A 19,185-nucleotide genomic window follows, 5' to 3' on the forward strand; every position below is an offset into this window, starting at 1 on the left:
ACCATTTTCCTGGATAATACAGACTGGAACTGCTCCGCCCCAAAAAACTAGTAAGCTGGGGCGAATCTGGTCGAAATTGCCAATAAAAGCATGGGTGACTAGGTTGGAAAATACAACCCCCAATACAGAAACGGACCCAGTTATCGCAAATGGAAACCTAGTAAATTGGCATGAGTCATCGCTTGACAAAGTTTTACCCAAAAAATTGTTCCCTAACAAACTGGGAACTTAGACAATCCAGCAAAAGCTGGAAAGAATGTGGAGAAAACCTTCCCCCGCAATTAATAAAAATAAATATCGAGAGGCTATAAAGATTTATAAAATAGAAATAAAGGCAGCCAAAGCTCTCTACTTTGAGGAAAACTCACACTGTCACCCTAAAAACTCTGAGAAAGTTTCTGTCTTTTATCCCACTGTACCTGAGGAAACTAGTAGTAACCCCTCTTACCCGTTCAAAAATTGACTTTACAGTGGTCTGTACATTTACCTACAGAAACGCCTTCTCAATAAGTTACACATCCTGCAGAACTTGGCTGCTCGCTTATTGCTTGGAATACTCAGGCACAAATCAGTCTCTAAGGTACTGGTTGGCCTCCATTGGTTGCTAGTACAGACGCAAATAGACTTCAAGGTGCTATGCATCGCATATATAGCCACACATGGCGAGGGCCCTGACTATTTAAAAATAAATTCCCTTCTAGGCCACTTCAGTCCTCTTCAGCAGTCAACCTCATAGTACCCAACATTAAATGAGTCTGCTAGGAGGAAGAAACCCTATCTTTGGAACAACCAAATGGTGGAACACCTTACCTCTTCACTTAAAGACCAGTCCATCTCTGTTTTCTTTTAGAAAGAACCTTAAAACCTGACTTTTTAATCTATAGTTCCTCAGTTGCGTCCACCGTCCCAAATGTTCTGTGACAGACTAGTGCCAAGATGCTCTTGGGCATTCAAGCAGTTAACAAAACCCCGTTTCATTGAATTTAATTAAAGAGACTCCATCCATGCTTCATAGGTGCCCCTGTTCCCTCGTCGCCTAGGCTACCTGCTCAGAACGATGTTTTTTAGGTGTCCATTTCTGCGATACCAGGCTAATGCATTGCAGGCCTTGTCCCCCCAGACCCGCCCACCCCCCCATGCTACTTAATGCCACAGCTGCAAGGTATTAAGGAGCCTATGTTGCCTCCAACCATGCTCTCTTGTATGACTTCTGGGCTTCATCGAGCCTCTTCTGGTCAAGAGACTCAATCCAGACTCTATCGGCGCCCCTGTTTCCTCGCAGCCCCAGATACCTGCTAATTCAACTGTTTGCTTGGCAACCGGCCGGTCGTCATTGCCTCAGCCTATGACGGTAGTACGTTGCAGTCCTTGCCTGCAAGACCCATCCCATGCCCCGCCCAACCACCAGGCTACTTAATACTTGCAACTGTGCGGCCACGCTGGTGGTGCAACACAGGCAAGTCCGTCTGAACCAGTCTGTGTCCCGACTGTGTCCTGACTGTGCCCAGCAGCAGAACCTCAGGCCCACTGACATCCGCCGCTGCTCCAGCTCCGCTCTCCCAAAATGTACCAAGGAGGCCGCCACGCCCACTGCTGCACCCACTCGTCAAAAGACACTGAAGGAGATTTTGAATGCCACTTCACCTGCAACTCCATGGAACCACAGGCCCTTACAAAGGCCATCGACCACCAGCCAAAACTGCTATGCATGCTCCTTGGCCAAGTATGCCATCGAACTCTGGGACACCATCTCATGTCCTGATGTATTGTTCCTCACAAAGATCAGGCTCAAGGACTCCTCAGACCCGACATAGCCACCGCCACTCCAACCAGCTACAAAATGACCCACAGAGACCGGCCAGGCAGACCCAGGGGAGCAATCGTACGGATCCTCCTTTACCTGTCAGTGGCCTTTGTCACTGTCTCTCACCACCTCCTCATTCAAACCCTTCACCACATGGACATCTACGGCACTGCCCTCAAGCTGCTATCTTCTTTTGTCACAGGACTCACTTAAGAATCCGCCTCCCACCGTACACCTCCAACCCCAAGAGCATCATCTGTGGGATACCCCAGGGCTCCTCACTCAGCCCCACACTATTCAATGTCTACATGACTCCGATGGCACCCTTTACTCGCAGTCATGGTCTCAACATCATTTCCTACGCTGACAACACCCAGCTCAAAATCTCCTTCACCGAAGACACAGAGACCACCAGAGCAAACTTCCAGAACGGCATGACCAGCGTAGCCGACTGGATGAGACCCAACTGCTTCATACTCAACATCAAAAAAACAAATTTCTCCTCTTGGAAAGACCCTCCTTACCTAGGGACAACTCATGGTGGTCCTTCCCCTTCAGACCACCACCCACCTACACCACCCACGCCCACATCCTCAGAATCATCCTTGACAGCAAGCTCTCCAAGAGACATCAGATCATCCTGGTTGCCTCCACCTGCTTCAACACTTTGCTCCGGAAAGTCTTCAGATAGATCCCAACCAACACCTTAAGAACTGTCACTCAAGCCTTCATCACCAGTCGACTTGAGTACGAGAAAGCCCACTATGCTGGAACCACCACTCTCCTCCTCAAGCACCTCCAAACAATCCAGAACGCAGCAGCAAGAATCGTCCTAAACCTGACTAGACAAGCCCACATAACCCCCCACATCCATAGCCTGCATTGGCTTCCTTCAAGATGAGATGCCACTTCAAAATGCTTATTGTATTGTATTGTATTTTGCTCTTGTATGGCGCGACTGCCACCCTACGGGTATCCTGGCACACCTAAACAGCCCTCCAAAACACTGGACCAGAATACCTGAGCAACCACCTTTCCTTCCTCCAGCCTACCAGACACCTGCGGTCTGCTGCCTTGGCCCTCCCCACCGTCCCCTGCATCTATCGTACCCAAGCCGGAGGACGCTCCTTCTCCCACCTCGCAGCCAAAGTCTGGAACAACCTCCCCTTCCACCTCCGAATATCTATTTCCCTTGCCGACTTCAGGAGTAGACTCAAGACCTGGCTGTTCGAGGGGCTGCACCTCACACATGCGGTTGGATACCCCTCAGGGTGATTAGCACACTCCAAAATTTCTGATTGATTGATTGATACACCTTTGCTCTTTCTGATCTACAGTATTTTTGTTCACCCTCCCCCATTTTACTCGAGAATTTCATATTTGTGCATCTTCTTTCCTGAGATCCAACAGTGTACATACTGAGGCCATTCATATTCATCCTGAAATCTTAATGAATCACATGTCTGTGGTGCATGTCACACTTATGAAACAATTCTCAAAAGGTTAATGGTGTTTTGATAGAAACTTAAAATTATGGTTGCATTATGACCTACCAATCAACTCGCATATCCATTTTACAACCTATAATTTAATGGCCAATATTGTTGCCACATATTGCTATATACAGGGTCATAGAATTTGTGTTTTTGATTGTTATCTGTTTCATTGACCAGTTCCACTACTACTTACTCTAAGTTATTTTCCTATCTGCATTGCTTTGCTAGAACAAAGCTCCTCTGTGTCTGACAACTCCCCCCCTGACATGTTCTCTACTCCGCAGTCACACTATAGATCTTGCTTTTCTCCAGGAGGATTGTCTGGATCGCGACACAACTGAGCAACTCAGCCAAATCTCATCTCCACCAGATAGTAAGAAAGCATGTTTTAAAACAAATGCTATCAGCCAGATTAGTCCTGCTTCCAATCAGAGAAAGTAGAGATTTCTTTACTCATATTCTTTTTCAATAAGACAGGTTCAGACACTGGTTGTCCACTTCGGAGTTTTACTCTACATTTTGCTTTAATTTAATTAAAGCAGGCCTCGTATTCACCTCCATGGAAAGAGGATTGAGTTGTAGCTACGCTTGTCTGTGCAGACACAACCATCTATTCCTGTGGAGTGTATTTTCTATGGGCAGGGCTGCTCCTGATTTGTTACAATAGAAGGTGTTCAGGTAAAAGGGTGAAGGACGTGCCTGTGAAAATATAGACTATGTGTTATCGACTCATAATCAACCTACCAGAGGATCCCCTGAAATTGCAAGGTGAGGCAAGTACCATCTACAAGTTCCATCAGGACCCAACTATATGCACGCAGGTTTCTAGTATCCATCACAAGACAACATTCTCATAAAGAACACAAGGAGATGCTGTAGCTGAGTACATGAGAACCAGAGAGTGACCTTCACAAGTAATAGAAAAACCAACATTCACCTGACCAACTAATTCACAACTTTGTGTCTTGATTCTTAAAATGCAGCGTCTCTCAATATCAGAGATGTGCACATCATGTAGGGATGGTAAGAATGGTTGCAGAAGGCTACTGTAAAACTAAGAAAGGAAAATGAGCTCAAATTTTTCTCACAATTTCCAATGACATCATAGAAAAGTAGATCCAACAAACCTTTAAGTGGTGATGGGCTATTGTATTTGCAAAGTAATTTTTTACAAATATTGGGAGGTACATAGCATCAATAAGCAATAAAATGCATTCTATCTAGAGGCCAAAATATTAAGAATCCCAAGTTCGCAGTTAAGATACAATGGCATTAATATATTTAGGCTATATGTTTACAAACATTTATGAAGATATTAAATATTAATATTAAATGTATGAATGGAAGGAATAGGGGGTAACTGTGTTTCCCCAAACATGAAGTTGGGTGGTACCCTAATAAAGGTGATGAGGTATTGTACTGCAAAATAGATTATAAGTCATGGAGTGAGTGTATATTACTATCTGTGGAGAAGGGATTGAACTAAAAGTACAATTATTTAATACCTTTACTTGCAGATTTACTCTGTGTGAAAAGGACCAGTTATGCTCTTGTCTAATATTAGAAGAATATTATTTAAAGTGTATGCTCAAATTTGCAGACAATACTCAATGTATAAAGAATTTCTAAAGAACTAGTGTAAATTTTAGTGGGATGGCGATTGCCAAATAGAATTTGACAATATGAAGTGGCATATATTAGAGGCTTTGGTGTTGCATAGGTTTTATATTTACGTCTGTAACACATTGACCATGGATCCCAGTACCATTGGATGGGGATCAGGTAATAATAGCTTATACCCACGCGAGCACTGAATTATGTTGCATTGACGGATGAAAACAGGCAGAGTAAAGGTTGTATAATGAAGGTGGAAAAGAGATCTCAAAGTGTGCGTTTAAGGGATGTCCATGACACCAAGGGGTGTACAGGGTGCAGACAGATCAGGACTCAAAAAATTGATGATTACTTTTACTGTATGAGTAAGTGATTAATCGTGTCCTACTGAATGCATGGGTTAGTGACTAAACTGTGTGAATGTCTGTTATAGTCTGTCAGTTGGTGTGTAAGCGGCTGCATGGGTTGGTGAGTAGCTACATGAGTGTCTATATGGGTTATTGATTGGTTGTCTGAGTGTCTCTGTGGGTGGGTGGGGGCGTGTGACTGTGCATGGATGTGTGAGTAGGTGATTCACTGGTTTTATGGGTTCAAGAGTGCATCTGTGAAGGGCTGTATGGGGGGTGAGTGTGTATGGGTGTGTTGGTGAGTGAATGGATGTCTCAGTGGTACATATGTGAGTAACTACATATTTGAAATACAGTATATTTGAGTGTTAAAGTGCATAACTGACTATATGTGAGAGTAGCTGTCTGGATGAGTGTGTGCTTGTGTCAGTGATTGTAGAAGAGTGTAAGTATGTGTTTGTATCTGTATGAATAAGTGAAGTGGGTGTGTGTATAACTGTATAGGTGAGAAAATGGGAGTGTGATTGATTCTTTGCATGACTGACTATGTGTGTGAGTAACTCTATGGGTTAGTGGTGGTATGTGAGTGTCTGTATAGGTGTATGAGTGCATATGATAGTGCTGTATTGATGAGTGACTGCATATATGAGTAACTGTATGGGTGAATGAGTGGATGTGTGTGTAGAGTAGACCTAGGAATCAGTGAGCGGGTATGTAGTAACTGGTATTGGTGTATCTATGGTTTCGAAAGCGGTAGTCTGCATTTTAGAGTGGGTGTATCAAAGATTATATTAGAGTGTCAGGAGGTGCATCAGATTATCATGTGGATGATATTATCAGTGATGTCATTTGAGATGTCATCAGTAATGCCACTGACCATGTCATGAATGATGTAATATGTGACATCAATAGCAGTGCATTGCGGGGACATGAAATATAGTTATCTCAACTAATTATGATGGCCGAATATCTCTGGTTTTGTACGAGTGAAATGTCCAACTAACTATAACGACCCTGAAACCTGTTATTTTTTCAGTAAATTTCAGAGGTTTTTTAAATACTAATTTCTAACTATAACGTCCCAAAACCTATGTTTTTTTCTGTGAGCTTCTAAGGTATTTTAAATGCTAATTTCTAGCTATGCCTACAGAGGTAGGACATGTGCAGAAAGAGGAAGAAAGGCGCAGAAAGAAGAAATAGAAATGAAGAAAGAGGCAACAGACATCCAGGAAGACAAAGAAAGGTACAGAAAAAAGCAAGAGATATGCAGAAAGAACCAACAGAGGTGCAGAAAGATGCCTTGTTGCAAAGTCTGCCGGTACCCCCAACTTTTTGCTGACTGGTACTGGTTGTACTGACTGACTAACTAGGCCCGGAGCCCTATGCAGAAAGGCACTTAGAATACAGTGAAAACACCTATATACACTAGGGTGCACTAATGGTTGGGGTATCCCTGTGATTGGCATGACCTTCCCTGTAAGGCCCTAGTACATAACAGGGCAGGGGGATTTAAACTACCTCTAACTCAGAGGTGCAGAAAGAGGCAAGAGTGGTGCAGAAAGAGGGAAGAGATGTATAGAAAGAGGCAAGAGAGTTGCACAAATAGGGAAGAGGGCTTCAGAAAGAGGCAGGATGGGTGCAGAAAGAATTAACAGAGGTGCAGAAAGACGTAAGAGAGGTACAGAAACAAGCAATAGAAGTGCCGAAAGAGCTAAAAGAACTGCTGCAAGAAGCAACGGAAGTTTAGAAAGAAGCAAAAGAAGTGCAGAAAGCGGCAAGTGAGGTGCAGAAAGAAGCAAGAGCAGCGCACGGAGAACCAACAGAGGTGCAAAAAGAGGTAGGAGAGGTATAGAAATAGGCAAGAGAGGTGTAGAAAAAAGTAAGAGAAGTGCAGAAAGAGGCAAGAGAATTGCTGAAAGAAGCAACAGAGGTGTAGAAGGAAGCAAGAGAAGTGCAGAAAGAGTCAAGTGAGGTGCAGAAAAAAGTAAGAGCAGTGCAGAAAGAACCAACAGCGGTGCTGAAAGAGGAACAAAGGGTGCAGAAAGAGCAAGAGAAGTGCAGAAAAAGGTAAAAGGGGTACAGAAAGAAGAAAGAGGTGTGCAGAAACAGGCAGGAGAGGTGCAGAAACAGGGAACAAGGGTGCAGAAAGAGGCAAGAGAGGTGCAGAAAAAAGCAAGAGGTGCAGAAAGACGCAATTGAGGTGCAGAAAGAGGCAGGAGATCTTCATAAAAAAGCAAGAGGGGTGCTGAAAGAGGCAAGTGGGGTACAGAAAGAAGCAAGAAAGGTGCACAAAGAGGCAATAGAAGTGCAGAAAGAAGCAACAGAGGTGCAGATAGAGGCAATAGTGTTGCAGAAAGAGTAGAGAGAAGCGCAGAAAGAAGGAAAAGAGGTGCTCAAAGAGGCAAGTAGGATGCAGAGAGACAAGAGCAGTGCAGAAAGAAACAAAAGAAGAGCAGAAAGAAGCAACAGAGGTGCAAAAGGAGGCCAAAGGGGTGCAGACAGAAGGAAGAGAATTGCAGAAAGAAGCAACAGAGATGCTGAAAGAGGCACGAAGGGTTCAGAAAGAGGGAAGAGAGGTATAGAAAGAGGCAAGAGAGTTGCACAAATAGGGAAGAGGGCTGCAGAAAGAGACAGAAGGGGTACAGAAGGAAGCAACAGAGGTGTCGAAAAAGGCAAGAGAGGGACAGAAAGAAGCACGTGAAGTGCAGAAATAGGCAACAGAGGTGGAGAAAGATGCAAGTGAGGTACAGAAACAAGCAAGAAAAGTACATAAAGAGGAAAGAGGATTGCTGAAAGAAGCAAGAGAGGTTTAGAAAGATGCAAGAGAAGTGCAGAAAGAACCAACAAAGGTGCAAAAAGAGGCCAGACGGGTGTAGAAAGGGGTAGGAGAGGTACACAAAGAGGCAAGAGAGGTACAGAAAAAGGCAGGAGGGGTACAAAAAGAAGGAAGAGAAGTGCAGAAAAAGGCAATAGAATTGCTGAAAGAAGCAACAGAAGAGTAGAAGGAAGCAAGAAAAGTGCAGAAAGAGGCAAGTGGGGTGCAGAAAGAAGCAAGAGCAGTGCAGAAAGAACCAACAGGGGTGCAAAAAGAGGCAAGAGGGGTGCAGAAAAAGGTAGGAGGGGTGCAAAAAGAGGCAAGAGAAATACAGAAAGAGGCAGGATGGATGCAGAAAGGAATAATAAAAGTACAGAAAGAGGCATGAGACGTATAGAAAGAGGCAAGTGAGGTGCAGAAAGAAGCAAGAGCAGTGCAGAAAGAACCAACAGAGGTGCTGAAAGAGGCAAGTGAGGTGCAGAAAGAGGCAAGAGATCTACAGAAAAAGCAACATAGGTGCTGAAAGAGGCAAGTGTTGTGCAGAAAGAAGCAAGAGAGGTGCAGAAAGAAGTAACAGGGGGCAGAAAGAGGAAAATGGGTGCATAAAAACATAAGAGGGATACAAAAAAAGGCAAGAGAGGTGCAGAAAGAGGCGAATGAGGTGCAGAAAGAGGCAAAAGACGTGCAGAAAGAAGCAACAGAAATGCAGAAAGAGGCAAGAGAGGCGCAGAAGGAAGCAAAAGTGGCTTGCACCCACATTTAGCAATAAGTAATAGGTGACTATTCTAGGTATGCAAAGGGCCTTCCACCACGCTGTAACACTTGTCGCTGCATTTTTGATAACGTTTGAGCCGTTTGAGCTAGAAATTAAAAAAAATTTGTTCAAATCTGCAGATTAGGGAGCAGATGAATTATGTGGCTATTGCAGAAAATCTGTAACTGTGCGAAGGTCGGTGCAGCCAAACAGTCGCATATTTCCAGTGACCCTGCTCATACCTCTCACTAGGTCCACAAGTGCTTCTAAGGGATTTCTTCTTTTTTTGTCTCACTGAGTTCATAGTTGTGCTTCTATGAAAACGAGGAAGACTAAACCTGAGGTTACCACTCCACAACACAGACTACCATACCACATAATTACTCTCCATAACACATAATACCAGTATACATAATTCCTATACACTAAATACCACATACTTTCTATCCACATAATTTCACTGCACAACATACCACATAATTCCACTACACACAACGTACATCCACTCCACTCCAACAAACATTAGTAAAAAACGTTTACATTTACAATGCCAATAGCTCAAGCTCTCGCAAATGTGAAACCTATTACATTCCAAACACTTCTTTAACTATACAACACGCGCTTTGAATTGAGCGCGCTGTAGTAGCTAAATCCTTATTAACAAAGTCTACGACGCCGGCAGCACGCAGGACTACCATTCCCAGGAGGCCCGGCGCACACGACACGTTGCTGAGACTCCATAAAGGCGGAAAGACGACTAGGCAACACGTCGGAAATTCTCGATGGCAGCAGAGGGTGTGATCGTACCCGCAGACTCCAAGGAGGTCCGGTCCGGTAAGGGTGCTCTGCACCGATATTTCTTCAGTTCTAAGTAAATCTGGCTGTTCCAGTCTTCCGTTGGTGAGCGCCAAAGTGCTCTACGAAGGAGGCAAGTTTTGTCGGCAGCCTGCCTCTCGCTTCCTTCTGACCCGGGCTGGTTTCCAGCTATTTGGCTGATTGTTCTCTGTAGTTTACCTCAGATCATTCTCCCTGCATTATTTCACAGCAGTGACTTTCTTTTCTACACTGTGCCTCTGGTTCTCACACAATATTTGACATTACCGAGCCCTGACTACGTATACAGCAGAGTCTGTTTTCTGGTCCACTTGTATACCTTCATTGATTTGGATTGTATGCAACAATACTTTGTTTATTTATTAAGATATACCAATTGGAGCTCATGGTGATTTGAAGCATGATATGGATGACACAAATACTTTGTTGTAAACAATTGACACAATAACTACCATCGGAGTAAAGATTCATTGTTTTGTGTTCTTATGACTCTATTTGTGAAAGGGGTACTAAGGAATGGTATAGGACTATGCTCTATCCCTGCGAGGCATAGTGGAGTCTATAAAGGGTAGGTTGTTGGTAGAACACCTGCTTTAAATGTATCTTGAACTAGTGATATCATTGTGCTGTTGTTTATGGTGCTATGTGTTTTGCCCTATGAATGTTTTTCCTTATATGTTTCCCACATTACAGCCAAAACGCGGAAAGGAATACATTCACATCCATGACTTGTGGTAGAAGTGTCTTGATCTACGGGTGTCATTATTTTTATTTACAGGTATAGGGATTGTGCTGGCATCATTGTCTCTTTAGGTTTAGATCCAGTGTAAGTTAATGTGTGTACCTATAATGTTCTTCTCATTTCAGGTCTCCCTCCCTGCTGTTCCCATCCTTTCCTTCCCTCGCTAGATCCTCCCACTGACCTGTGCCATTACGGCTACTAAGGCTTGGGTATATCAAGAGGTGGACCCCTATCAGCAACAAACTGATCCTGAGGACTGACCAGCGTGACAAACTAGCAGGTCTGTTTGCACAGTGGTGGAGAAAGGGTGCTGGGCCTCCAACCAGTGGTCAAGAATTCTGCTGTGTAGAAGTTACAGGAGGTACCGGAAGGGCTTCTTGGCCCCCAAATTCCCTCAGGGGTAAAGTGGACTTCATTCCTGTAACATCCAATAAATGAAAGATGAATCCTGTGTATTCTTGGTAATCAAATAATCAAGTACAGCATTTAGATAAGGTAGTAATCCAGGTTCCAGTAAAGGTTAAGATAAATGCCCCACCGGGAGCAGCAGCCCTGCTGCTCAGCCTCCAAGGTAACTGACAGTACACTTAAACATACACAGATAGAACTAAGGATGACATCATAGATACAGGCTGAACAGCAGAGTACAAGAGACTAAGAAAGGACAAGAAAGACAGAAGAGCAGGGTCAAGCAGGATACAACATCCCCCATCCCGTAGTCTGCCAGGAGGCACATTTGCAGAATGGTGGAGAAAGGGTGCATGGCCTCCGAAGACATCTTAACAATCCTACTGTATGGGACTTACTGGAGGTAACAAGAGGGGTACTTGGTCCCCCAGGACATCCTTGGGGGCAAACTACCCTTCCTATTACCTCCATTAAGTACCACACAGCAGGATTGCTCAGTTCTCATAACAGGCCACGCCCCCTTTGCCCACCACTCTGCCAACACGCTCGCTGGCACGCTCTTGGATGGGGACTGAAATCCTCCTCGCTGCCAGGGGTCCTTTAGCGGCCAACCTGCCTTCCTCTTACCTTCAGTTAGCCCCACACAGTGGGATTGTTGAGAGGTGGACACAGGTCATGCCCACTTTCTCCACCACTCTGCAAACACGCACCCTGGTGTGGACTAAGTTGGGGGATTAAGTCCCCTTGAATGCTGAGGGTCCCTGGGGGCTAACTAGCCCACCAGGTACCTCCAGTAAGCACCACACAGCTAGATTGCAGAGAGGTGGTCTGAGGACAAGCCCCTTTTTTTACACCACTCTGCAAACGCACCATTGGTGCACTGGTGGTGGACAAACACACAAAGAGAAAGTGAAAGTGAAAGTGAAGTCTGGACGCGCAGACCAATGAGATGCAAAACAATGACAGTTGTATGTAATGGGAGGGCTAAAAGCCCCTTTTTAGGGGCTTTTTTTTAGGTTATAGGTCATTGTGACAGTGCATGCGCACCTGCTATCAGCCAATACATAAGCAAGAGCTTAATATAGACAATTAGCAGATACACAAAGGAAGAATTTGCTGAAGAGCAAGGAGCAGGCAAAACATTTAGAGCTTGGCACAGGCAACAGCAGATATACAATTCAATTCAAAATAAGCTTTATTCGGTTGGGACATACAACCATAAAAGCACAATGTATAAACACATGACAGGTTAAAAAACAGTTAATAAAAGTCGACGTGCATATTAAAAAGACGTACAAATACTGATTTCCCTTAGACATCGTACATTGCGTCAGTTCTCTTAATGTAAACAGTAAGCACATAGTAGCTTTACACAGTTTGGGTATAGAAGTCCACCGGTGCAGTATAAAGTGCATAAATTACGGCATAGCTCCTGTTGTAAACAATGGACTCATAGCAGCATAACATAAATAAAATAACAAAGGACCAGGTCACGTTGGCTTGAGAAGTGCAAAGTATAAAGTGCAAGGTGCATAATCGATAGATCCACCCCCAAACATTATGGGGGTTAAAATTTACGTTAGAACAGCATACTCTTTCTAGCCTTAATTGCACTTAAAATAAATGTAGCAGTATAAAAACAAATCTCAGGTTCTTTAAGTGCAAAAAGTAGGGTCATAGCAGCATTAATAGTATTGGCTTCGTACTTTTTGAACAATGGTTTAAGATAAACAATTCTAAAAGACAGAAACAGTTCACATAAAAGTAAAAGATGCATGGTGCTCTGTTTTGTAATCCCATCACAGGGACAAAAGGAAACGGGGTGCTGTTTCATCGGAGGAAACGCAACCAGATGATGCAAAAGACCTGGCCACATTCTAGTTAATACATAACGATGGGAAGGTCTCGTGACAAGTGAAAGATATGCTTGGAATGCCACCGTATCTATATGCAGATGATAAAGCTGATACGTGGTTTGTTTCCTTGCTATTTCCCTCCTACGTTCATTCTTATGGGACAGGAAGCGGCTCTTTAACTCCTGTTTTGACAAAGCAGATTTCGTTGTGCATTCCCAGGACAGTTCGATCAAAAATGTCCCCATAAGATTTAGCTAATTAATTAAGCCAAGGTATCTTTAAATAATTATCCAAGCGTAAACAATCATTTATAATAGACTTAGTAAAAATAGTCTCCTCTTTTAACCATAATGATCTCCATAACTGAAGCGGTCTCATAGCTATTAGGTCCATCAAATAGTTAAGACCAACCTCACAGTGAATACACTCAGAGGAGGCTGAGACCGGGAGACATAAAAGCTTCTTTAAAAAAGAATTCTCTTCCACTTGTAAATCATGACATGGTTGGTATCCCCAAAGCCCAGCCCCATAAAGTGCAACCGATGTACATCTAGCTTTATAGATGTTAATCAGGTCTTTAATACGGCGGTCCCCCAAATTAGTAGCAAATTTTAAAAAACCCTATATGCTCTTCCTCAGTTTTGCCCGAACCTGGGACATTTTATGATTCCATTTCCCATCCGAAGAAAAGGAAATACCCAGATAGCAAAAGTTGTCCACGTTTTGGACTTTGTTACCTTCGATAAAGAAGGGTTTCAGGCATTTATATTTCGGGCTGCATACCATTGTAAAAGTTTTGATTTTGTTTATCAACAACTTCCTCTTATTGATAAAAGCGGCAAACCCATCAATTAACCTCTGGAGGCCTACCAGTGTTTTAGATAAAAGCACGGCGTCGTCCGCGTAAAGCAGGACTCGCACTTCCTTGCCCTCCACTAATGCCTGTATCATCTTAAGGGCTGCATCAACTTCATTAATAAACAAGGTAAAAAGCAATGGGGCTAAAACACAGCCTTGGAGGATACCGCGTTTTACATTAAAATTGGGGGTACATTTACCCTTCTGGCCAGACCGTACTTTGGTTGATGGATTTTCGTACAGCCTGGCCAAAAAACAAATAATGGGTTTCGGGGCCCCAAGTTGAGCAAAACAGGCCATAAAACGCCAAGATCCACCAAATCAAATGCGCTGCTTAGGTCCACGAAGCATAAAAAAAGCCGACCCTGTTTAACTTTAGTATATTTTCCTATTAAAAGCTCCAATAAAATACTCTGTTCTAACGTACCTAGCCCTTTTCTAAAACCATATTGTGCCTGTGCCAAAATCTCATTATCCAAAACCCACTCCTCCAATCTTAACAATAGAACTCTACTCATAATTTTTACTGAGGAGTCGAGTAGGGAGATTGGTTGGTAGTTTTCCCCCCATGAGAACGGGCAACCCTTGGTTACTGCAGCATTAAAAACTCTAGTGAGTATGGGCCCCCACAATTCAGGTATAGATTTATATACATCAATATGGACACCATCAGCACCTGGCGCTTTCTCCCCTTTACTATTTCCTATACCTAACAAAACTTCATCCAAAGTAATATCAAGTGGGATAATAGGCCAATTGTGTTGAATTTTTAAATCTACCAAGGGTGTACAACTAGGATTAAAAATACTGGAAAAATAGGCCATCCATTCCTCACAACTCACATGAGTTAAAAGTTTTGGGGACAGATTCAATTTTAAGAAGTTTGGAATTCACTGTATCCCAGAATAACTTATTATTAGAGGTTTCAACAGCAAGTGCAAGGTTGTCCCACGCCTCTTGTTGAAGCTCCTTCTTCCTTCGTTTTAAATTAAAATTATATTCTGCTCTAAGAGCATAAACTGATGCACTGTCCCTTGGTTTGTTCTAAAGTGCTATTTTCAAGCGATTCAGAGAGACAGTACATGAGTGGTCGAACCAACCCCTGGCCTGTGTTTGTTTCCTGGATGACGTCACAGTTAATAATTTAGTGATGCATACATTGATCGTAAGGAAATTGGACAAGATCTTGATTGGTTCAGTCCTGACCAATAGGCTGTGTTCTATTTCATTGCCACAAGCCTGTACAATTTTTTTTACATTTCACAGGAGTTGGCACCCTTCCATTTAATTCTAGTACCATTGGGGCGGGACGGAATGATGTTATTCATAACAGTACATGATCCAACTATCTTGTGCCCCCATAAATAGAGGTACATTATAATTGAGTTATGGTCACTCGTTAACAAATCAACAACCTGCGGGGTAGAACATAGGATCACAATGTTGGCAGAAACAATTACATGGTCAATACTGCTATGTGCTGACCTTCCTGTAAAGGTTGGGATCTCCTGCCTACTCCCATGCGTGGCACACTGCAAAATATCCAGATCGAATTCTGTCAGGACTGCATTTAGAGTGTTACCGCAGGAGGTATGAGGAAAGTGTTGATAATCATTACCTTCTTCATTTTGAAACCCACAAACTTTTGTCATTAACAGGGGGCAAATATTACCATTAAAATTGCAGAGCCAAACAATATTCAAATAAATACTATCCATGATAGCCATTTTGTCTAATTCCTGTTTTAGTTCTATAACTACACTGTGATGAGTAGAATCAAATACATTATTATAAAAATTAATCAAAAGGACATCCTGGCCATCCCTGTAGTGCAACCAAAGTAACTGCGAATGGTGCTCTATATTAATACTTCTTTTGACTTTCACAGGTAGGTTATTTTTTAGTAGGGTTAATAGTCCCCCCTTTGCTCTACCAGAAGGCGATGGTGTTGCCGGCAAGTTGTATGCAGTAAACCCATCAAAATGAACGTTTACGGTACTCCAGGTTTCCTGCAAACACACTATATCGTGTGAACAAATAAACTCCTTCCATCCTAACTCATTGGTCTTACTTGCGATTCCAGCTATATTCCAACTGACAATAGTGTATCCTTCAGCCAAGGGGGTTCCTTGAAGTAATACGGATGGAGTAGTTCCTGGGCGGGTAGGAACACTGATAGCAACTTCACTGATAACCTCTAAACTGTCATCTAATAATACACCGGAGGATGTATTCGCTGTTGTTCCAAGCCCATTACTCACATCTATTTTATCCCCCTTTTGTGTGGCTTCGTACTCTCCGTGGTATGCAATTTCAATATTGACCCTCGATGGACAATTAATCATGGTTATATAATCAGAATCTTTAATGCACCCACATCCTAATGGGGGACCTGGTTCCGAAAGCCTAGTATCGCCCTCCCCCCTTCGGGATGTACTTGCTGTATCCAGTCAGTCGTTAGAATCTAATGTACTTAGTATTTGGAATCAATTAGATGTAGGCATAACAGGGTATAACTGTGGATTGGGTACTGTGTTAGGTCTACTTAATCTAGTATTCCTGCCCCCTGACAATGGATAACGTGGGTATCTATAAAAATAACCAAGTGGTTAAAGCGAGGCAATACATTCAGTATGCGGGCTTATAGCTGCTCTTTCAAGGGACGTTCGTGCCCAAAATGGGTGGGGTTTTAAAGTCAATAATAATACAGTCCCCATGCAGTCTTTCTTGAAGGCCCTATCCAATTCACCCTTCTAGTTAAGAGTACCTGGTCAGCATGACCCACTGGAAAGTCGCAGTTTTGGTGCAACCAGTGCACCACCTTATTTTTTAGGTTGCCGTAACTTTCTTTTTGTTCCACCTCTAGCAGTGGTACATTAACCAGAACTGCCACGTATGGGCTACATTCTGGCGGTAGGTTAATGGATGTCTCTACAGGTCCTACGAGCTCTGCCCTCTTCTTGGTTTTATTCGGGATAAGAATTAAATGTTTATTAACTACTGCGTCCCCTCTATTCTGTGATCCAGACTGTCTATCCACTCTTGCTATCATACTGTTAACTGCCATAGATGTGGGATTATTGGTCCCCGTGTCAACGGTACTCCTAATGGGGGCGTGTGATTTAACTGTATCACTAGCGATGTATTGGCTATAACAGCATTTATTGAATTAGAATTATGCTCGCCAAGGGGATCAGTCGTCATTAACCTTACTGGTCGACTAACATCTTTTAAAATATTACAAAGCTTGGTCACCTCTACATTTAGGTTATTTATTTTATCGACTAATGGTTTGATGGTTAATTCATTTTTTTGTGTTAAAATGGATATGAAAACATTAACTTGTTCATCAGACATCAAATTTGGAGCACAGGTTTTCTCAGGTCCCTTACTTATATCGCAAGAGGATGGCCCTTTTTTTGGTTTACCAGTGTTCCCTGGCTTGGTTTGGTCTTTCCTGCAATTCCTTTTCCTTTTCGGAGCTGGGGACCCACTAGGAAGTGGTGATTGGGAGACCACAGTTTGCAAAGGTAAGTCTTGAGGATGGGTAGGGCTCTCAGAACACACCAAAGGGATAGAATCTTGAACATTATCCGAGGTGACATCTAACTCCAGGGCAGGTAAGTTCTCTACACCATTACCCACTCCAAGAGATAGTCGGCGTTCTGCCCTATTAATTTCAACGTCAATGGCACTAACCACCTTAACTAAATAGTCATCGATAGTTGGACCATGGGTATCCTTATTTTTAGGGGTTTTCAATAGTTTGCGTTTAGACATCCTACTGCTAAAAAGCCCAGCACTAGGCTACCAAGGGACCAAGAGCAACTGATGTTGTGGGTTGATACCACTAATGGCTACTCTAAACAACAATGTTAAAATATATTATATAACACAAATGTGGGACTTATATATATTATATAAAAGCAGCCACATAAATACTGACACAAAGACCTCGCGCCTTGGATACTTAGTAACAGCAACAAGGCGTAAAGGACACGTAGATGATATTTCTGCTAAAAATTTCCAAAAGAAGGAAAAACTGCATCAGTCCCACTGAGAATTGAAAAACGATTGGGGAAGCACAAGATAAGGCACAGTTGCTCAGTTTAGTTCAAAGCGTCTCACCACTCGCTACGTGAAGTAGTGTGGCTCACTGGTTAGAGGCGGCAGACCCGAGAGCAGAGGACGGCCCGGGACCAGGGTTCGATTCCCGGCGTGGCAGGTTTCTGGACCAGGGTCAGCGGACTCGATAATTCTCTCGCCTCGGTGTGAAGTAGTGTGGCTCACTGGTTAGAGGCGGCAGACCCGAGAGCAGAGGACGGCCCGGGACCAGGGTTCGATTCCTGGCGTGGCAGGTTTCTGGACCAGGGTCAGCGGACTCGATAATTCTCTCGCCTCGGTGCCCACTCTGATCAGCGATCACACTCGGCAACTCTGGGCATTAGCTTGCCTCATCTTCACTAACGGCCCCACCAGACCGCCGGGGATGCCTGGTCTCACCCTGGAGATACCCATTAAGGGACCATCTCTCAGGGAAGCCAGGAAGGGTTTCGCAGCGGTCGAAGCGCCTTGGGACCCTACGGGTAAGTAGTGCGCTATATAAATGCCTATACATATACATACTGTTTCTGTTTTAGTGGCTTCCAGCAGTTCCTGTAGAGCCCGGGAACAAATTGCCCTTTGGTGTTTAACTAAAGTGTTCCAAAGGGCACTGTGTTCAGATATTTAATAATGTGGCCCAGCCCTGCCACGGTCTGGCTCAGACGGGCCATCCCTTGGCCCGGGCTGTGGGAGTGCCACGCTGGTTTTCACAGGGCCTCCCGTCGCCCTGCAATGACGCCCTCCGCCTGCGCGTCGCAAGTCCTACTGGGACTTGTAGTTGTCTCACGGCCATTCCCCTCACGGCAAGGATGGCAAGTGTTGGGCCGTTTCCCTCACGGCTGTGGGCACAGAGGTAGGGTGACCAACCGTCCGTAAATTTCACGGACAGTCCGTAATTTCGGCCGTCTGTCCGTTGTCCGTGAAGCATTCTTTAACGGACGCCATTTGTCCGTAATTTTAACTGGGCACAGCTTCCGCCCACCTCCCTTCTTGACTCCTATGCTGTACCAAAGCTAAGATACCCCGCAGCATCCGAGAGGCACAGCGGGATGGCAACCCTCACACCTCCAGCCCTTGATGAGCTGTTAAGAGGTGCTTGAAGGTGACTGAGAGGAGAGGGCTGCAGTTTCAGGGGCATCTATTCAGATGCAAACAGCTCTGAATGCGTCATGTCTCTGCAATTTAGAGGGCCTCACACATCCTAGAACCGGCCCTGATTACACCGAGGCAGCACGTAGTTCTCTCACAGAGCTTACAGTGGTGGCTGGCGGAATTTGAAAGTGGTGAGGCTAAGACCAAGTCATTTATGCGTAAGAGAGATCGACGTTTCATAGGGTCCTCCCAGAAGGTTTGTAAAAATTGTCATATGTAGATTCAAGTTTCAGCACTATTTCTTTGATAAATTATCCAAAAATATTGTTCTTATATTCATTTTTAAAGGAAAACTCATAGAACGTTGGTTTTTTTGCTCGTTGTTTATTTAGCATATTACTCTTGTACAGTGTATGCTTTAAACCGAATCGCCTGCATACCACAATTGAGTGCTAAGCCCT

The sequence above is a fragment of the Lissotriton helveticus genome, chromosome 3_1 (assembly GCF_964261635.1).
Source record: "Lissotriton helveticus chromosome 3_1, aLisHel1.1, whole genome shotgun sequence".
NCBI lineage: Eukaryota > Metazoa > Chordata > Amphibia > Caudata > Salamandridae > Lissotriton > Lissotriton helveticus.